Source organism: Pieris rapae, chromosome 2 (assembly GCF_905147795.1).
Source record: "Pieris rapae chromosome 2, ilPieRapa1.1, whole genome shotgun sequence".
NCBI lineage: Eukaryota > Metazoa > Arthropoda > Insecta > Lepidoptera > Pieridae > Pieris > Pieris rapae.
Genome location: NC_059510.1, coordinates 9,400,640 through 9,424,259, shown reverse-complemented (window position 1 = coordinate 9,424,259; position 23,620 = coordinate 9,400,640). Strand labels below are relative to the sequence as shown.

Genomic DNA, 23,620 nt, shown 5'->3' with positions numbered 1-23,620 from the left:
AAAAGTACCAACGAGTGCAACATTTATTTGACAACAAAATTCGTATAGAAAATAATCAACTAAGTACATACGGCAGGCATACGTAAAACGACACCTATAATTTTATTAAATTAATTAAATTATCTACATCCGATAAAAACTGTAAACCAAATAAAATAGTATAGATAACGTAGGCAATATTTCTGTATCGAATTACGAAAAGAGCACTACTCAAAATATTGGCTACGCACCTGCAAGCCATCTGGTACTGCAATATTTGTCCGTTGCATCAGCTTACTGTCCGTTTGCCCTATAGTTGAAGACATTATCAAAATATTATACAATCACGTACTAAGCTTATACAAGTCAATACTGTAAAAATCCTCTTAAGGAAATTAATTGTTAATTAATTAAGACGAAATGTTTGGCACATCACCTGCGTTCTGTGCCAAGAATAAAAACGTTTTGTCTTAATCAAAAATAAATTGTAGCACAGCTTCAGAAGCGGTTTGTCTCTTTTATATCAAAAGAAGTGTGAACACAATCCGTCTAGTTGAAAACACGTCAGTTTCGTACTATAAAGTTGATGCGTGGTGTGAGTGTGAACAATCACAGTGCATTGTGCAGCTGACCAAACTACAGCTATTGTGCAATCTCCATTGTGTACGTTTACTTGCTTATTTCGATGTCAAAAAATTAAATTTAAATTAAATTTATCCGAACCCTGTTTTTCTGCAAGTATCGCTTCGAATAAATTACTTATGAGTAAAAGTTATGATGAGCTTTTCCCTACCATGCATTGTTTTTTATTAAAACGGTTTACAAAATTTACAGAAATATTTTTATCGCTTTGTTAAGTCGAGTTAAAGCTTTCCAATTTCTTCTTTATAAGTTTTAATTTACACAACAATAGCATTGACGCTTTGTTGTTTCTACCAAAGAAAATAAATATGTGATGCCAAAAAACTTTTTAACTACGGATTGCGCTGCGCCGGCACGGACCCACCCGTGGGAACATGACTCTCAGTAGGTGAACCTGAAACCGTTCAGTATCAGGATATAAGAACTTGTTAGGTGGCTTATCTTAAAAACAGCTAAGAATGAGAATTAATTTCAAGTGCTTTCTTAAAATGGCAATGAATGACTCTTATAGGGTAGATAGAGATATATTTTATACTGAAGAAAGAAATATTAATTGAGTTTAAAATACCTCATTATTTCTATTTATTTTCCATGCAATTTTTTTCATATATGCTGTTGATATGTTATGTAATCATGCAATGAAGTACAATGTTTAAATGACGCATGCGCGCCAAAAAAAATTACGTTTCAAAATGAATCTTGACGGCATTTGAAACTAAAATGACCGTGGGAATATCGTACATCAAGAACAAATTGGTACCAGGACAACAGAGCCGTTAGAGAGGTTTATATTAAGTACTCCATAAAGGATCTTTTCTTCCTGCCAAGTGGGGAGACACCGGAAATTCGCCATTTATTTCCGGTTTTCAATATCTTCTAGTATAGTTGCATAATATATTATGTACTTTATGAGCTGGCAGCTACCTCGCACAAAGAATTAGTCTAGCTATTCAAAGAGGGAACGCTGCTAGTATCTTCGGAACCTTGCCTAAAGGGACTCCTTTTAATAATATTTTTTAATAATTAAATTTTAAGGTTAGTTATTAGATATATTTTTAGTTTGTAATTGTATATTAATATAATTACGAATATCACATTATGTACTTTTTTATCAGTGATCTATATATCTTAAGGCGAATTGAGATTCTTTGCTTAGCTACTTTTATTTGAAATAGTATAACAGAATTTATGAGACAATTTTTTAAAACTATGTACATATATATATATATATATTTAAACTTTATTTTTACATAAATATTTATTTAGGTAAAAATAAAGTTAGGTCATAGGTCAGGCATACGAAGAACACATACTGTATCTAAAAAAAAGGCAGGTAGGTAGGTAGACGTTGATGTGGTTGCGGATTGAACAGAGGGTGCGGCTCAAAAAAATCGAATTGGTAAACAATCGGAAATGTACTAGGGAATCTGAAAATGGTAAGAGCACTTTTTTGCTACAATCGCTAAATCCCGTGGGAATAACCGTATGTACCGCACAATTTAACACCAGGGAGGCAGAACTCAAAGGAGCTTATTTTGAATGCGAGTTTATTCTTTAATTGTGAAAAGTGCGACACCGTTAATGTCGCACGCAATTATATTTTGTGCCATATACGAGATGTTTTTTTGTGTAAAGTACATTAAAATTTATATATTGTATAAATATTAAGCATATTTACAAAAGAACACTGTTTTTAAATGATAGTTTAAGTTATCATATGGAACGTAATTCACCGAAGTATTTATGATACAACATTAAATCAAATCCGTCAATTTCAAAGTTATATCTCGCAATAAAGTATACGACGTAATAAAAATGGTTAATTATTTCGGTTCGTTTATCACTGGTTAAATGACCATAAAACCGATGCGCACTTCGAAGATCACAGTTAAATTATATTAATAGGATTAACTACTTTGTGAATTTCAAAGATTTGCTAATTAGAATTCTATTTAGCTTGCATATTCAAATATATTTCTTGCGTAATCGAACGAATACCTAATCAATATTTTTTTGTTATAATACCAATAACAAATCACTTTGCACCGACTATTAACAGATACATAACACACAAAAATAACAGAATATAAATTAACAACAATCAATGATGAAATCACATAAATATATAATTTATTTTCAGCCATAAAGCACGCCAAATATTTCTTAAAGGCGCCAACTGTGTTGGCACTTGTTAACGCAGGCAGACTTTATACTAATAGATTCCAAAATTGATAAATCCATAAACTCCTTGCTGACTTCTACATTCCTAATAAAAACTATCCTTATGGCAGCCCTACGTCAGCTTTCTCTCCCGTTATCGAAGCGAGGGTTATTTATTTATCCTTTATTGCCTTATACAAAAACACACATAACAAAAATAAAAAAAATAAAAACACAGTTACAAAAGATATAAGGCAAAGGGCGGCCTTATCGCTTACAAGCGATTTCTTCCAGGCAACCCTAATGAGAAACAACGTTAAAGAAACACACCATCACCAGGTTTAGGGATGGATAACAAACAATGTGGCATTTTTTTGGGTTTCTGAACAGACAGTTTAGCAAAATAATGTATACAACATTGATTTTTATATGCTTTGGTTACCTCAAACTGAAAAAAATATATATAGTATCATCATCCGGGTTTGGTTCTTACACATTTATTAACAAATTGGCATAAAGTAAGTAATGCACAAATAATTATGTTCTATTGTTCGTTTTTCACGAATGCTTTCAATTTTTTTTTATTTTTTCATATTTTTCGTATGTAACCTTTTTGGTTTATAAAAGTTTTTTTTCAGGTATTCATTTATAAACGATGAAAATAAGCCAGACATATTTCTGCGAGTCTGCTTATATAATCTAAGACATCATCCGTATTCAGAAATCCGAAAAAAGCATTTCATCGGGCATCAAAACAAAAGCGTTATATTGTAGTAGACATTTTTTGTATTTCTTAAAAAACGAAAGAGGTTCGTGTAATTCCTTTTTTATGTAATCGTGATGATGAATTAAAATACCAGTAAGCTACAACCTTTAAACTAGGCCTCAGATCTCTGTATGTGATTCTTGATTTAAGTAGATGAACGCGCCGTTGATCATTAAATAATGTTTAGTTATATAATTGTGCATGTTATGGCGAACGAATCACGTACCTAAAACCATTAATGTGGCAAATTGATGAGACTAGCTCCCCACGACATAAGGAATCCTAGTGTGGGAGCTAGTGCACTTTATCTTTTAACTATACATGCTTTTTTATGTGCATATGATATGTATGTAAACCGTTTTTTGTTTTTTTTTCATTTTCAAATATCCACTTACCGCAATGATTCAAACGAACGCCATGACCATTACTGACCCTACAAAAATTACTTGGCCACTTGTTCGTAATCTACAATTTATACCGGCCAGAACCACAATAAGTCGGAAAGTAGGCTGGCTATTATGAGATTAATGACGTCACAGATCGAATGACAATGCCTCCCACACAATGGTTATAGTCATTTTTGAATACTTTCGCCATTGAGGATTCATTACAATATGACCGAGCTGGATTAGAACATCTTCAATTTCAGCTAATAAAACTTTTCTATTGAAACTATTTTGTGGGCATTGCGCTAGTCTTACAAAAGGAAGATTCAGGTCGATAGAGTTGTCAGAATGTTCAGAAACAAGTGAATTGCAAGCAAGTCTACCACAGAATGTGGTTAAGCGTCAGATTTATGTATCTCATTAATTTGTTTTTTTCTAATAGGCAAGTGATCTGCCATCTCTGACTGATAAACGCTGTTGACTTTTTGAGTGTAAGGTTTTCTCTCACTGTTAAATTGGCACATAAACAGAACAGTCCATTGGTTGGAGCTCGGGACCGAAGCTACGATATCAGAGTCGCATGGGTAAGCCACTAGACCATCACTGCTATATTGCGCATACTAATAGAGAAGCTATCCTAATACCAAATCCAATTTGACCGATGACGATCAAGTTCATTCATTCCTTGATAGCGAACCTTGTAATTACGTTGTACTGAACCAGAACATGTATATATAAGGCAGTAGGTAAAAGTTGGTATAAACTTGCTGATAATTCTCCCGCAGTAAGGTTTTTATACCCGATTTACCTCCTCAAAGTTTTTCTTAAAAATGATAAAATAAATAACTTAAATATAACGAATGGTTTACACTTATATATACGCAAAAGAGATTATTAAAAATCAATTTAACATCTTATCTGTTGACGTTCATGTGTTTTTTTTTTTAATTTGAGTTATCCATGTAATTAATCCCCGCAAAACCCGGGCAAAAAGCCTCCAATAATTTCTGGTCATAATATAAGATTATGGTCCTGCATAATCGTTAAGATAAGAAAATGGCTGACGAGGTGCGTAGTCAATATCCCTCACATTGTAGTGATAAAAATATAACGGACGAAGATAAGAAATTCCGTACCGAACGTTGCCTTAAATAAGTTATTACTTCGCTTTTTACGGGATGGCCTTGGACAATGGTTTGTAGTCTGGTAAAATAACAATAAGAGATTTAAATCATAGACAGAAAATGCTGCAATATAACAATAATAATTAATAATTTATTCATTTAGGTAACTTAATGCACACTTATGAACGTCAAAAAAATACATTAAATGCTTCTAATTTTACAAGTACGACCAGTCACACATGAGCACCCGTTCACGAGTATGACGCATGGCCAGCCATCGGCCATAACATATTAGATTAATTATTCTGTACAGCTTACATTAGGATTATATTTTAATTAATAAAAGTAATGTGTTTTTTTAAATATATCGTAAATGTCTCGTGATTGATTCCTGACTAATCATCAATTGTTTTGGATGCCCCTTCTTCCAACGGGACATTGACAGACATTTCTCGGTTTGTTATTAAACTGTTATTACAATATGACACAGATGTTTTTATCTGTCAAAACCAAAATTTATTAAAACAAATTAACCATTTAACTTCTCAAATGTAATTTCCATTAGTGAAAAGCGAGCTCTTTAGTTGCGAGATTTAAAGCATCGTTATTTTTGTATACAATTAATAGTAAATTAATTTAAAATACTGCATCTTCTGTAAATAGATTATAAATTTAATAAAATTATTAATGAAAGAAGTTTTGTAATTTATTACAAAAACAATTTTATCTATGGGATTATTCAAAGTTGTCTATGAATAAAGAATAATCTTAAGAACAAAAACTAAGTAATGCTGCCAGCGTTAAAGGGTACACCAAGGGACAAAACTTTTTAAATTTGTGGTTTTTTTTAATGATTTTTTTTTATAACTATGTAGGTTAAGAAAATTATTATATAGGTATATTTGATTGTTACGTTTAGGTTTTATCTCAATAATATATTATATTTTATAAATATAAATACAATTTTTTTTAATATTTGAAATTCAAAAAAAAAATGAAATTACGATTGCGATGAGGATTATGTATTTAATTGTTTATTATTAAACGAAAAGTGTATTTTTGTCCACCTACTGAGCCGTCATAAGTAACACTTAGTAACTGTTCGTTTTAATGAGTGAGATTTAACAAATAAATTCCAAAATGTGTTTTTTAATCATAAATAAACATTATTTGATTTTTTTTAAATCGATCAACTAAATCTAAACTTTCTTTTGAGATACTTTATATTGGACTGTTTTAGTTTCAGGGTTTTATAGATCAACTGTTACTATGTTCTGAGCGATTTTCTAATGCCTCTGAGTAATAGAGTATCAGTGTAAATTTGAAAAGAAAAACTAAAGCAAAAAGTTATAGTGGCCTGCGGAAAAGTGCGTGGAGTTTTTACGACACTTGTTTGAGTGTAACGAGCGAGGGCTCATTAACTCATCGGAGGCTTTGTTGATGCTGCCATTTCCGGGAAACGGGAAAAATGTTGTTAGAAGATTCCTAAAAGACTAGATTAAAATATTGCTCGATGTGGGTCGCAGTTGTGCGTTTTCGCATTGTATTACGTACTTTGTTCTCTGTACTTCTACTAAGCTTATCTAAAATAATTTAGACGCTGGTTCTTAAACTTTATTATTAATCAAATACGTATCCAAAATTTAAGATACGAGAAAATATCGTAATAAATAAATTTGACTAATTAATTATTTAACAATGAAATTTTAAAGGCTCATTTACGAGTCAGCGGTCTAGAAACATGGAGTTTCACGCTTATATTACTTTGGTAAATGTGCTAAAAATATTGTTTTAGAGAATGGCCTTTCTTCCTTTGAGTATATCGACTTAGAAATATTGCTACCTTCAAAAATAGGATTGTACCTATATGCAGTTATCGGCTTTGTTCTAATTTGGGATTCGAGTCATACATTCTAATGTTAAAAACGTATAAAAATTTATCGTTGATTAAAACCTAAATGTAAGAATGATTAAGAATAAAATATACTGTGTATAAGTGTATCTTTAACGCTGGCAGCATTTTCTTGCTGTATTGCGTTACATATTGAGCGGCAGCACTGGTTTTGGTACTAAATCTTTAATTACCTGTGCAATTGAACAGCAAAACGTGTTGGTACTTGACACAGAACAGGCAGGTGGCAGGAGGCTCACCTGATGTTAGGTGTGTTGCGAGTGCGTTGCCGGCCTTTTAAGAATTTGTTTTAAGTTTCTGAATCGATACCCTTAGCTGAAGTGTTCTAAAAAAATATGTAACTCAGAGATAATTAAACAACCTTTTGGTGAAAAAAACCTATGTATATTTCGTTTTTTGACGTTCATAAGCGTACAGGGTGACCTATATGAATAAATGATTTTTGACTTTGACTTTATGAAAACAAAAATAGTCAAGTTTTTATTGTATTACAAGGATGTAACATTTATTATTTCTGATGAAGTTCTACAAGTTATATAATAAATAATACGAAACTTTCAGCATTTCTATCTGAACAGGTGATAGATTATTATATATTTGGCTGTATAACCTTACACCGCAGTATGTTACCTAATAATACAATGGCGTCTGCGGTTATTGTCTTAAATTTGTAATAATTATCATTAATACCAAAACTTAAAAATTCCTAGTTAATTTTCACCCTTTCTGGCCAAGTTAATGTGAAATTATTAGTTGAAAAGATATAAATAAATATACTAAAATTAATTATCGTTTATTTTTTAAGGTAGAGTTAACTAGAGTTTTCTCTTCTTTACTAATATTATAAAGGGGAAAGATTTGTATGTAAGTATGTTTGTAGCGAGTTTGCTCAAAAAGTACTGGACCGATTTAAAAATTCTTTCAACATTTGAATGCATCATTATTATAGTAAAAAAAAATAAGCTCCTTATTTTTTTAGCCTACTAAAACTATTGACGATAGAACATAAAAATGTTCCACAATTTTAAAGAACATATATAGATAATATCTACAAAAAATGTTTAAAAAATGTTCACTCGAGCGAAGCCGGGTCGGCTTCCATAAAGAAGAGTACGAATCACGTTACCTACCATAGTAGAGCAAAATCGAAGGTTTGTTCATTTGGCCTTCTATAACTAGCATAATCTTTGACACTCGCAATCTCAGAAGCTTTAGATCTTGACTAGATTATAATATTTAAGTATCACTTTGTCAGTGATTATTCTTTACTTCACACTAGTAAAACTCAATAAGTGATATTTTAAAGGTCATTTGGTCTTTCATTTCGTATTTGTTCTTTACTATACCAGTTTTATTTTTGATTTTTTTATTTTATTTCTTTGTTTTGCCAAACGTCTTTACCTACTCTATTAGTATTTTTAATCAACCTGAGGCTAGAAGCTTCCCTGATTTACTGACCCTTGCACTGCCAGGAAGCAAGAAATTGCGTTGGTTACGGCCTATAGGTCTTGAAAATGTAATTTTTATTGGTAAAGAAGTTTATAAAACTCAAAACACTGTTTCGTTGTGAGTGTTAATTGTAATTCAATTTATAAAAGCCTAGAACAATTTAAGTTATAGTATAAAATAAGGAAAACATATATAAAACGACAAAAACTAAATAGGACGTTTAACTAAAAGTAATCTTTTGTCTTTTTCTATATTGTGTTTACATTGTGATGAAACGAGACAGAATGCTTTAGTTAAAACGGTGCAGTTATAAGGCGAATATTATAGTTATACATATTTAAACTTATAGTTTCGCTTCAAAAGCATATATTGTAGTTTGGTAATATATGAAAGCTTAAATAATTTAAATAGGTATTAAGTTACGTCCGAGTTACTGTAATCATTAATTGTACTAATTGCATTATACTAAAATCAGCTATTTATTCCTAATTCCCAAAAATTACGTAACGAACGTGTTATTTTAATATATTTTGGTAAATATACTTTTTCCTTTTCCTTCCTTCCTTTTTTTTCTTTTTATTACTATAACTAGTATATAGTAAAAAAAAAAAAATAATAAATAAATTATAAGTAATTTATTATATATATAGATATTGGAATAAATACCACCTTCAAATTTTTATTATCAAACCGAAAATCATTAATTCAAAATCGTATTTAAACGCCTCGCCTCGCATATAAAAAAATCTAAACGATTTAAAAATGAATTCTGCATTGCGTTGCGCATTCTATAAAACTTTATAACAGTAGATAATTCAATTATAGGCATTTTTATATGTTCGCACTGTAGTGTATCAACCTACTTAGCAAATCAGATGCTTTATAACGACTTTAAAAGGTTTTCTGTGTCATTCCGGGCATTTTAACATTTGTTACAGATATTATGCGTATTATTACAATTGTAAGAAGATATTACCCTATATTATCTGTGCAATATTGTATTCCTTAAGCGTAATAAATAAAATAATTAATCAATTACGAAGATCCTTCAATATATCTGTTAAAAAAATATATTAATGTGATATATTATTTTCGAATTATTAGGCATATATGAAACGAGCTTTAAATAAAAAATATGATTGATATGATTATCTACAATCCTGATGTCTATTATTATAAACCGCGTGAAGATCATGCAATTTTTGTACTGTACCTTACATCATCAATTTTCAACCCTTTGAAGATTAACAGGAATACGTCCATGTCACACTATATTTATCACAATAGCAATTTGTCAAAGCACGGGAGAACATTAATAAATACGTCACTCGATAGCAATGTCTCTACAAGCCGCCACGTGCGAACATCCCATCGCACTCATCATATCTGACGCCTATACCACGATTTTTTAACAATATTCTTTATTCTAAACCCAAATATATCACATAATTTTATCAATACATTGAAACAACTTCGTGTTGTACAGCTTTGATGTTTTATGTAGAAATAATTCACGAATCAACAAATCTGGGCCAACGTAGTTTATTTTGTGACACAAATCTTTAGTTAAACTGATTTATTGTTCTCGTATTTATAGAATTTGTTCAAGATTTTTTTAAATAATTTCGTACAACGTCTTGAATCGGGTGATCATTAATCAAACATTATCAAAGTGTGTTCGAACGCACCTGAACGAAAAGCGCGGGAGGTTCATCTGTCAAACTCACTGACATCCAAGTTTGCCGCCAAAACGCGTATGAAAATCGTTCACTCAATCCCATTGTTTGGCACAGCTGTATATGGTCTAACTTTTTAATTTTATGCACATTTTTCACGGCCAGTGTCAAGGGATTTTGTAATTCGAACGTTAAGTTAGGAGGCGCGCTAAAACCGACCAACACGGTAAATGCTGAATGGCGGACTGGATGTCAGCAGGCATGTCGCGGCAAAAATTTTCTATCGTTTTTCTCGAAACATATGTTTGTTGGACAATTGGAGTATATTTATAACTCCCCTAAATTTAGCGACCTTTTTGTTTTTGTGACATCGCAGCGTTGGGAAATTTCGTCGTTAATGTTACGCGGGGTCATTAATTTAATGTTTAGTTTAGTATTCTTTAATCTGAATATCTATTTTTTTTTTGCGTTATTATTTGCTTTTCTTAGGTATTGTTATTATTAGAGAGTTTTATGGTAGGTTTGATAACACACTAATTAAATTAATTTAAATTTATAATACAGCTAATTTTTAAATTTACTGAATAAAAAATAAGATTCGATTAGATTTGTATGCATTTATATGATTTTTTAAATTTATATTCCAATGATCTTGTTAAAAACTTGGACCAGTTTAAGTGGCGAATATAAGTTACATAATAACATTTTACGCAGACTTTAAATTTATAAAAAAATATGGTTAGAAGGACATTAACAGTAAAATGCATTAAAATTATTACAGAAAATTTACATTTTAAGCGAGAAATTAAGTTTAAGCGACATTTTATTATAATACCTCATGTTTTGTGCGACGCTTGACCCCCATTCTTCTACTTACGACAAGTCGGTATAAAGTTGAATGGATGCGTTTCTTTCTCAGTTAAACACTTTCAGGGCCTTCACCTTGCTTTAAGATTATAAATAAGGTATCCCCGTGGAGCATGGGGGTTCTGTGATTCTGTAGTTTGATACGTCCTTGTTGGATGCCATTTAAACAGCTTTATTTTATTTTATAGTGACGTTTTATTTTTAAACTTTTCGAATTTTTCCATTGCATCAAATATAGAATAAAGTTATTCTATATTTGAATTTTGTCATACAGTAAATCATATTTTATTAGTAAACAACTGTACATAGTCAATGTATATGATATTAAAAGACGATGATGAAAATCACGAGTGGAAGGTCACCAAGTGATGCATGATTGTGAAGAAGCCCACGATACGGTATGCTATTCATGACGGAGTTTAAGTATGTACAAATTCTCCCACATGACATGTCGTCGGATTTTAACAAACGAAAGTGTCATTTAAAAAACAAAATATTAATTAATTATATTGAGTTCGTTTTTATGTAGAAAACTTGTCTGGTTTATAAAGACTGTCTTTCCGTTGATACTTACAAAATAATTAAATTTACTCTTTCAGGTCAGTAGTAAAACTTTTTTCAAAAAATTATGTGTCATGGATTTTTAAGAAATCTTTTTTAATACATATGTCTATATTCAATATTGAAAGAAGTGTAATTTTCTCCCTCCAGATTGACGCCCAAATATCGTACTTAGACTAACATATAGAAAATACTCGCTATTTCAGGATTTATAATTATTTCTAACTCTGAAGGTTTTGCGGGCACTGGCATAAATTAAATACTTCTAAAGCAATATTTCAAAGTTAAGAAGCGTGTCCGCGACATACATAGCAATAAAATTACAATTTCCGAAGCCCCCAGCACTGGCATCAGGCTGACAGCAATTGTTCTCGCACTGCCAAAAGATATAGTTTAAATTTTTGTTTAAGCGTTGTGCCAGTTTTCTTCGTTTAATAGCGCCATTCGGCTAAATTACTTGGAGATGTACAAAAAAATTATAAGCACGACGTCTATGTTTGTCGCGGGTTCCGTATTTAATGATAATAATTTATTATATAACTTAAAATTTATTCATCATTATCATCATCCTCAGCCTCTTTTTTAGTCCATTTCTAGATTTTCCTCTAGTACGCCTTGCACTGGCCTCTTTGCATCCACTCAGAGGCAAGCACCTTGACGATGTATTTAGTCCAAAGTCGCTGGACGGCTGCGCGGTCCTTCGTTCGTTGCGGGTCAAAATGCACTGTTTTTTGTTACTAGAATTATAGTTTTTATTACTAGTATTAATCCTATATTTGTTATGTTTGAGTCCATACTAACGTAGATGTAAAACATATATATAGATGAAAATTTATTTTGTTTTATGACTTTAGTACTCTTGAGTAGTTAGTTAGCCAAAGCTAAATTTAATTGGGCGATTGAACAGTTCTAATAATTAGTTCGAATAATATTTCACGTTTAAACCTCAATATTGTTTATTTTATTTTTATTTAACTTTGCTGCTGTGTCTTCAATTTTTGTTATTTTAATTACATAAATTGCTACCCTTAAAATACAAAATACATAGATTAGTGAATCATTTAATTTGTCAAGCAGGAGGAGAAGTAACGTAGTACAGAAGCGTGTAACATGAGATGTTTGATACTTCTCAATTCTATTTCTGGAATAATTTCACCAAATTAGGTCGATAATCAGGTAATTTTATATTGACATATACATGACAAATTTCTATCGAAACTATTGGTAAAACTTTATATCCGAATTTATGGACGAAAAAAAAATGTTAACAATTGACTTTAACCAGTTTTCATATCAAGGGCGTAAAGAACGGAATCAGACTAAATTTTAGATTTTATCAGATTTATCCACATCTTTTATCACCGAAAAATTAAGATGAAGAACCCTAAAATTACTATCTTTGCGCATGTTATTTGATATTTATAAGTCGTGCCCTGTAGCTTTGCTCTATCTGTGGTCAGAATTGACATAAAGGATACTGGAAATGGGTTTTTTACCAACTAAATTGCCAAAAATTTCGTGGCTATTTTCTTATGCAGTTACTATTACAGTAAAAAGCTTAATTATGACGAATAGATTTTAACATACAAAATTGAAAAATATGACAATTTTAGACTGAAATATTTCACGTCTCGTCTAGCTTCAACCATATTAAACTTAAAGTGATATATGTAACAACGATTGAATTGAGTTTGCTTTGATTTTTCTGTCTCATCAATTGTTTGGTGCGAGTTTTTTGTCAATTAAAGACTATATAACAAACAACACAAGACATAGGTTTTTTTAATAAGGAGCACTTAGAGCATTACTAAAGCTATTTTAGTCAATGGTACGTAACCAATATCTATATTTTATGGAGTAGTGTCAAGTCTCAAGATATATTAGCACTGGCAGACAAAAGGGAAAAAGAAAATCGCCATTTCTTATATTGACTCATAATATATGAACGTTAATTAAAGATCTACGGTTTCTGGTATATAGTTTATGAATAAGTAACGCAATAAAGTGAGAAAATGCCAATATTAAAGGTACATTGCCGTAGGAATTTTAGAAGTTATACTTATTTGGCGTAAAAACATTAAAATATTATCAAAAAATTTATTATATGTCAGTAGAAAAAACGTTTCATTGTATTTATCTAAAATATATATAACAATATCTAGTTAAATATAGTTTTTTTAAATATTTCAAAAATATGTCATGTTGACTATAAAGCCAACTTTAGGGTGTCGGTTCTTCGTGACGAAGTGCGCGTGCATCGTTAAAATTAAGCCATAATTTTTCGATAACATGCTAAAAGCAGTATAACCTCAATAATTCAAATATATGTATTTTTAATAATTGTCTTATTTTGCCAAGAAATTCTGTTGATAAACTGGATAATATTTTTTATTTCCTTTATATGCATTGTTTGATTATTAAGTGCTCATGGGTACATACCATGCATGAGCCCTTTATAAGAGTGATCAAACCATCATACATTAAGCCAACCAACTAATCAAGACAGTCAACTATCATTTACAAATGGATACTCAGCTGCTTTGGCCATACTACCCGAAGTGAGCCGGATATTCTCGACGAATTGCTAATGGTGGGGAGAAGTTAGGGCTGGATAAGTCAAGATCGATCGCCTACCCGTTGGCCTAATTAAATAAAGACAATTCTTGTTTTTATCATCCCTAATGCCCTGAGACAGGCTTTGCAGGCATCAAATTAGCGCATCGGCTAGGGCTATACAAGATCGCCACGACTTTTAGAAGACTAAATAAGATAAATTTACGTCTTTAAAGAAGTTTTTAGTGAATTTATGTGAAATTATTTTTTGAGTTTATACTGACATATATCTAAAACGTATATATAGATGAAAATTTCTATTGTTATAGTACTATTATTTGGCGATTCTACAGTTCTAATAATTACTTCAAATTTCACATTAAAATCTCAATATAATTTATTTTATTAAATATGTTTTGCACATAGCTGCTGTGACCTCAATCTTTTAAATACATAAATTACGATCATAAAAAAACTCTTAACGACACCCAAAAGAGAATGAAAAAAGAAGATTTGATTTAAAGTTTCCCAAGTCATTACTCTAATGAGTGGACAGCTAAATTGCATTCACTTGCAACTGCGGAAAAGGCACAAAAAATTGTTCGCTCAAAATTAGCATCAGTGTTCTGACCTATTTGAATGAACCAGTTAAACTTGACCCTTTGAATGTCAATAAAACGTCAATACTGATCCCTTTAACGTTCAACTGTCATGATATCGTCTATCTATGGAGGCAGTGACACATATTATCGAGAGGTATTAGGGGAAACATGATATAAATATCTGTGGTACTACAAGCTTTTAAGAGGGTCTCAAATTTCTCTAACTTTTTCATGATCTATCTAAGTAGATCAGTCTCATAGGACCGTCGACTTTTTGGGCAAAGGGAAGCCGGTTCGAGTGAATATTAAATGCGCTTATAGAAACAAATTCCATTGGTGCACAGCAGGGTATTCAAAATTCTAATTCAAAAAATCATTTATTCATGTAGGTAAGATAATGTACACATGAATGTCAAAAAAAGAAATATATATTTAATGCTTTTAATTTTAAATTTACTGCCAGTTTTCAAAACAAGGGCGTAGAACGGAAGAGAAGAACTGGCAATAAGTTCTCCGCCACTCTTTTTAATCGCCAAGTTTTTTCCTTTACACAACGTTTGTAAGGAGCTGCAACCATTATACCCTGTTCCATATGACATCTTGAGTAATAAAGGATAATAAAATAAATTAATAAATTAAAAACAATGATATGTACTCTATCAGCAGGAAGGTGGAATAGGAGCACGCACTTACATTCTCGTGGAACACATTATACATATAGGGATGAAAGTCCCACGCTTAATAAACTATTAACTTAATAAACTACAAAGGCTTTATTATCTCGCTTATAATGATAATATTTTGATTGCGGAACTAAAGATCTGCCAAATATATTTGGCATTACACGCACTCCACACAAGTGCAGTGAACTCTGACGTCACGTGTTAAAGGGCATTCAGTACTAGGAGAGAAGAGCTAGGTAAGAGCTCAAACCGAAAAGTTTGCTTAGCAACCATTCTATTTTCGTCTTTATTAACTGTGATATAAAAAGGACAATCCCACGGACAGCACACAAAGCGAGTTAAGGAACAAGTAATTGCACATGCCTTCGATTCCCAGATGTCGGTTCTTTCAACCCTTATCGTATCCACATCAAAGTGGGCGTTATCAAAGAGTTGTAAAGTTTAAATTCCCTAAACAGTTACTTCATAAATTTGGGAACCCCCAGGGAGATGTTTGTGAGAGGGAAATGGATAAACAGAATTTGGTGAAGGGGAGTGAGACACAGGATATAGAAAGAGATGAATTCACATGTTATATTTTCTCCTTTGGGTTTACAATATTATATCAAAAAAATAATACTTATTTAACCAACAAACAACACTACCGTACCTTAATTGGGCTATTAATAAAATAAAATGTGAGATCGTCCTTTTTTATCCCATCGTGATGTTGTAATCTTATGCCTAAACTACGGTATTTTGATAATTTAGATATGTATTTTAAATACATAGCGATAAAAATCGAAATAAGTGTAAGTTTAAAAAGAGAACTTAATTTTAAGTATCTGTGTCTATCTATACACACATGTGAATATGAATTTGAAGCTTAATTTAACTTTTTGTCAATTTAGTCAAAAACTTTATTACTCCGTTAGTTTGAAGTAGTTATTCAAGTATTTTACTAGAGCGTTTAATTTAACTACTATTTAATCACAAAGTTTACAAAATCTCCAACTACCTGCCAGCCAAAATGTTTGCGCTAACTAGGTCACATGAGAATGAAGTATCAACACCACACGCGTTACTCCTGGAGCATTTTGATGCCCTGGTAGATCTCTGTCGCTTACACGTGACTCATGACACGTGAGCGTTTGTCACGCATCGCTTCATGGGGGATCCTAAGTCCTGACTGATGTCCCGATAAATGTCTCTGTAATTCAGCCAAATTATCCGAATAGAACCTACCTCCTACTAAAACACGACTAAGAAAATTGTGTGTTTATCATAATAATTTTTAAACCAAAATTATTTAATACACATCGATGCTATTTAAAATTCTGTAAAGAAAGAAGGGAAAAAAACTTAGCTGGTGTGGTCATGTATGTGTGTGTATGTTGTATATTAAGTAAATATACTGATGGTTACGTCACGTGTAACTTACAGGAATGACACTAGGATCACAGGCGTGTGTAGGAATATTCATACGGCTAACTCAGCCCCTAACCGCAGGCAGGGGATGTAGAAAAAATTCCTCTGGAATACCGTGGGAATATTGTTTAGAAGTCATAGCTTCGCTACTAGGGCATCAAAACTTTATAGCGGTGGGACATAAGATTTTTTTAACAAGCGAGGCATAAAATAAAACTAGTGTGAAATTACATATAAAAATTGTTTCTTTATCGTTAAAATGAGTACCTTTTCTTTTTACTTTATCTATATATAGGTATGTATATATTTAAAAAAAAGAATAGCCCATCTAAATATTATAAATATCAAAAGCATTATAACAGAATATTATATATATCTCCATATAATATTCTGTTGAAACGCCTTTGATATTTGTTTGACCTTCATAGAACACTTGTCTAAATATTGAACTCGCTTTGACAACAAAATAAAAGTTTTAAAAATTCTCTTCAAATTTTTTATATTTTTTAGGTCATGCAACGATTGACTCTTCATTGCCCATGTTTTGTGGTGACTCAGTGAGTCGAGCTGCGCCAGACCTCAAATTAAAACCGCGGATTTAGAGCAAGTTTATTTTTTATAACGACAGGGCGCGCCCTTGACATTTATTTTGTGTCAAATGTCATCTCCGGCGATAATTGTACTCATTCCAAGTTCAAATCATAGATTATTAATTAATATGTATTAACGTTATAAAAAAAACTTATGCGATAAGTAGACATCGGAGATTTGTTGGAAATTGTTTTCGGTATTATTTTATTAATTTTGAAGATTTTTAACCCAAGAACAATTTTTCTGAATCATTTTTCGATAGCAAGAAAATACGAACGAAATGCGGAAATGTTTCGTTTGTTTAGTACCCTAAGTACCAAGGTCACAGGTATTCTGAAGAGACCTTTCTGCTTGAGTAAGTCACAAAGGGACTACAGCGTGAGCTACGAATGCTTAAAATTATCACTAAATTATAAGTTATAGTTATTTTTTACTTCATGCCTTAGGTAATATTAGGTGCACGAAATGAGCTTGGAAAATTTAATAAATAACTGTTAATAAGTTATCCTCCCATACTAATGTATTTGCATATCCGCTGTTATAAATTTCAGCAGCACAAACCAACCACCAACTGTAATGTATGTGTATTTATTCCTATATAATGTATCGAGTACATTATTCAAGTTCTTCATAATTTTAAAAAATATGGAGAAATATCATAAATTCAAAGTCTTGCTAAACCTGCACTATATGTCACAAAAGCATACGAATGTATGTGTTTGTATGAGAAGCCGTGTATAATAAACCCCAAGAATTGGGTACTCAAAATTATACTGAAACTTTCACTTCTCAATTAAACGGACAGAGAACAGATATTATAAGGGACATAATGAAGGCTCTATCGGAGTCAGGCCATTCATCTCCACAAACCAGTAATTACAGTACTGATTAAAGTTACAATAAAAATCGACTGTATCGATCCGACCGCGAAACCTTGATTTTAAACCACCTCGCTTTTATGGCTTCCTAATACCTTCCTTACATTACCTGTATCTATGTCACTTACAAGATTGTAAGATATGCTCTAACTGATTCTGCTATATTTTGGGATAAATACATAGTTCAGTTCAAAAACTAAAATTTCGGAAAGTTCCATCTCTAGAATTTTTGCCGTACAATTTTTTTTTTTTTTGTAGAACGGGGCAAACGAAAATTACTACCTACCGTACTAAATACATACTTTGTTCGTATATTCTGTGTAAAACATATACTTACGTAAAACTTTATAAGAAAATTTGTATTGAAAAATACAATTCTGTGTTTTATTTTTATAGTAATGTTATATTCAGTTATCTTGTCTGATGTATTAATAATATTTATTGATTTGTGTTTTTTAGTTATCAAAATATAGTCCATTATATATATATATATATATAGTCCATAAATAAATCACTAATGCAGTCTAACTACACTCTTTACTAAAGTAGTCTTTCCGCTCTTTCATTCACATTGTATCTACCCTAGGTTAAAAGAGACAAGACAAGACAGACTTACATATGTAAAAGTGCCTTGGGCTGTTTTGATTTTATTAATGATGTAACTAAATTAAAAACGTCATTAAGTTCTAAACAGAACAAAATGTATTTAATTATTACTCGTAATTGTTACATAATCTATGTAAAATGCTGAAAATCTTATAGAAAACTTTAGTATGTGTCCTTGTTTGTCGGATAGAAAATGAAAAAATAAAATCCAATCACGATGTGTAAGTTGGCAGCGAGTGAGTTTTCTCATTAGGAAATCTTCAATATTTCTATAACTTCATCCTTAACCCAACTCTTCAAGAACAAATAGTTTCTCTCTAGTGCTTTAGTTTCATCATATAGTAATTATCATGTTCATTTATTAAGCTAAATCGATAAAATACATCCGTAATTTGGGTACATAAAAATAAACAGATAATGTTTTGTCACAAAATCACACCAAAAAATATTGTTAGAGTGTAAATTGTCAAATATTTATAGAGAATGTCAGCCAGTGCATTAATCAGTGATTGAAAATTCGAATTTTAAAAATATTACATTGGTCATAGTCCTAAATCTTCCAATTTTAATTGTACCATTCTGTGACAATTGACATAAGAAGTGACCTGCTCCCGTAGCCTGCTCCTCTGCCCTTCACAATAAAGAGCCAATAGTTTGTATGGAAAAGAATGTCACACTGTTGCCAGTTCAAGGTTGGCGCCAGTAACCTACTTACAAAGGTTTCTTTGCCTATTATGAACATATGCGTACATATCGCGTCCTGATTACACTACTACCTTTGCTGTTTTAGTTTTTATTTTTACTAATATATACCAAGTTTTTAATTTCTGTATCCATACTGAGATATATTCAGCTGTATTGTACCTACATGCACATAAATAAATAAAGGAGGATTCAAAAGTATTCACTTAATAGTTGTGGTATATAAAATTGCAGTAACATTGATTTAAAAAAGGATATATTATTACGTTGTTAAAAATGTAGACTTTTTTTATGGGACAGGACCGAAATAAAGGTTTAAATAAAGTGCTTAGAACTGCCTAAGTGCGCTTGTCTTATAATTAAATATTTAAAAATGTACAGTGCCATCTATCTACCGTTCTACAAACTTATTCCTGAAATTCATGTAAATTGTAGGCGTGATTGCTATGGGATGCTCTATCTTGTTATAAATCACAACATTAACCTTGTTATCGTTATTAATTGGTTTATTCAATACAAATTAATTAGTTAAAGTAATTAATTTATATTCTCATAGAAACGCTCAAGAAAATTCTGAGTGACGTCTCTTTTCTTCTTTTCTTGGCGTTCTATATTTATGTTGCCACGTATATCAAAATCTTATAGAAAAGACACTACAGAATATAGTATGTACATTTTGTTATTATCTTACATAATAAGTAAATAAAATAATAGTGCGTTTCTACGATACGCTTCAGTATTTTATTTTCTTACACAACTTAAAAAGCGCCCTCTGTTATTAATTAAACATAACTTTTCCTTCCTAAAATAATGGTAACGGCAGCAAGCATTCAGCCCACCCTGTCTAGAATTGTGCCCTCTATCGAAAAAGTTGAAAAATTCACGATCAAGTTGCGGTAAAAATTAACTTTGTGCACAACCATGAAAAAACATTTTGAATTTATTGACATCTTACAAAATAAAAACGTATTAGTGCCACCTAGTAAATTCTTATACAATTCTTATGATTGATTGATTTGAACTGCAGATGGCGTTGGCTGTACTCGTTATTTCTAAAGGAAGCTGTAATTAAACTATTCAATTACATTTGTATGTCATTTTTGATCAAGATATACTGTACATGAACATGCAAAGTAAGAGCCTTCATAAGTTCTACTATCCCTATATTTTCACCGGTGTATCCTTTATATATTTCATAATTCTGATTGTCCTCAGTTTAACATTTGTTTTTGAAAGCAAAAGAAAGGTTAATTACAATACAAACCAATATTTCAAGAAAAGTGCGTACCATTTCTTGAAAGGCCGGCAACGCACTTGCGAGCCTTCTGGCAATGTGGGTCCATGGGTGGCGGTAACACTTAACATCAGATGAGACTCGTGCCCATTTACTTCCACTTATTTAAAAAAAATATATTATTATAACATAGTGATAGCTGCTAACGTCGTCACGAACATTATAGGGTTATAGAGATTAATTTATATTTTTACTATCGGTCGGTTGCCGATAGCAGTGACGCCTACGAAGTGCTCAAACAACTTCTGAGCACATGAAAAAGCTAGGCGGACTTAACTAGCCAAGACGTTGCCGATATAAAAATATCTAAGCGACCTAAAAATTTATAACCACTTTCCTAGAAGGTCCTATTATCCTATACGTTTTTGCAACAACTTAATTAATTGAAGTCAAATTTTGAGTGTCCATGGTATCACTTAACATCAGGTGAGCCTCCTACCCGATTGCCCCCTGTTCTAAAAAAAAAATCTAATTTGCATACTAGTTTATAAACTATGTTAAAATACTCTTTTAAAAATTATCTGCTCCAAAATTATTAATTAAATTGGGTTAAATAACTTTAATATTAAGTAATTTCACATTAATTAATTCATATGTTCTAACTGTAACCGAATACTATATTTGCTTTTCAATTCCTCATATTTTGTCTATGGTGACAAAGAGTGCTTTTAATTTAGATAAGTAACTAAAAAACAAGTTTTAAGTTAATATCTATCTATTTGAAGTAAATAAATGAAAATATGTTAATCAGTGATGCAAGAACTTATTTAGGTGTGGGCCGCAGATTTCTGAATGTGTTTCATAACCGTTTGTCAATCTAATGTGCAATTAGGTGATTAGCCTCCTGTACCTGACGCACGCCGTCGCCTTTTTGGGTCTAAAGCAAGTCGGTGTCCTCACGATGTTTCCCTTCATAGTTCGCTAATATTAATTGCGCCAAACCCAACTATTTGAAATTCTTCGGTCTAATACAAACTATATATGTAACTCATGTATCGTATACTTTCAGATTACCAAACAAATTACCAGCGAATAGTTATACATATTACTTTAATAATTATATAAAAATATCTGGAGGATTATATTCAAGTTAAGAAGGCTTGGAAACATGCTAGTTCTGCTCTATAGGACAATCATAGAGCCTTGACAAAATCAATGGTTGTTGATCTAATTTTACATATTATTTTTTTTTGTTTTATAATACTACAAACTGGAATTATTTTATTTTTATCCTACACACTCTATTATTGTTTTTATAATTATTACTCTTAACGTATAATATTTTACGGTTTCGATATTTGTAAATATGTGAGTAACATATACATACGTATATTAACAATAGAATAATAGACCAGTTTCGTAGTTTTTACAGGAGTACATTGTCTTTACATATAATTATTAAACTAATGTATACAAATATTGAAAATTATATTTTAAAAAGTAAGTGTGGAGTTTCTTTTCCATTCTTTTCACACGAAACTGCCTTTTGGAATGGGCAACTACAATCATCTTTATATTTTATTTAAATTTCAAAAGTGCTATTTCAGGTTTTCTAATTGGAATAAATTAATTTAAAATTAATTGGAATAAAAATTTGATTCTTGTCCTTTAGCTCAGATATTCCTATTTTATATTAAATATATTATAAATATCAATGCATCTTATTATTTATGATATATATATGTCTATACATTTTTGTAGCAAATAAAACCAGACAACACAAAAAATAAACTAAAATAATAACTTTATTAATCTAAACTTCGCCATTCAATAATTAATTCACATTCAAGATCATAACTCCTCAGTTCATCCAACTCCAGTTCCACAACCTCGACATCATCAGGGCAATATGATTCATCGAACTCGGGATGCTCATCATAATATTCTACTGAACTAAACTGGTAATCATGCACACGTCTTGCGTCTGTTGTAGTGTTATTTGTTTCTTTTTTTACTTTAACTTTCGTAGCAATGGAATCTGTTTCGTCTGTGCTGTTAATTTTATCACCATGATGTCGGTTATCTTTCACATTTTTATTTTGTATACACATATTCTGAATGATATCAGTTTCGTTAAATGGCAAAGGATCGCTCGATACGAACTCTATTTGGGAAGCGTCGTTTTGTTTTGTGTCTGAAATGTCTTCACAAACATCATCGTTAAAATCTGTGCTCTTCAACGTTGATACCTGCCATTCTTTCTTCATTTTCTCAATTATTTTCTCATTTTGATCAACACTTAAAGTAGAATTAAAAATTAATATTAACAGGAAAGTCTTGTAAATCATTATAGAAGTTTACACGCATTTGATTTCATAAAACAATGAAATAATGTTGCTTTATGGTTTATAGAGCACTACATAAACAAAACTCTTTGTAATCAAGTATTTTTGAAACCGTTCGTGTGTGGCATTCGTATTTAAGTTAAGACATTTTTGAATTTATTTTTCATAATATTAAACAATTAATTATGAAAAAAATCCAGTTCGAATTTATTATTATAGTATACCGAACCAGTTTTTGTCTATTATAATTAAAACAAATAACAATAAAATAATTACATAACAAAGGGATGTGTAACTTAAGTGGCTTCGGATGGACTCTGGATAAAAGAATATAACTTTATATAAGTCCGCCCGTTGCCTAATAATTTATGTAACACATTTAAATATATATATTGTCTACGGTAATGATGCGTAAATACATAACACATCATTACCATTTGCATTTTGCATAATTACATATACCAATTCTATTATAATTTTCGCTAAAAACGGTGAAG

General features: G+C 31.1%; 1 protein-coding gene across 2 annotated transcripts in view; it reads right to left on the bottom strand.

Moving 5' to 3' along the window:
- Positions 1-10,325, bottom strand: part of LOC110991852 (innexin shaking-B) — a 101,453-nt gene extending 91,128 nt beyond the window's left edge. The window contains exon 1 of one of the 2 annotated variants that reach the window (XM_022257393.2): positions 9,632-10,325. The gene's annotated coding sequence lies outside the window, so the exon portion shown is untranslated. The remainder of the gene's footprint in view (positions 1-9,631) is intronic. The other variant, XM_045633140.1, reaches the window with a different exon arrangement.
- Positions 10,326-23,620: the final 13,295 nt, after the last annotated feature.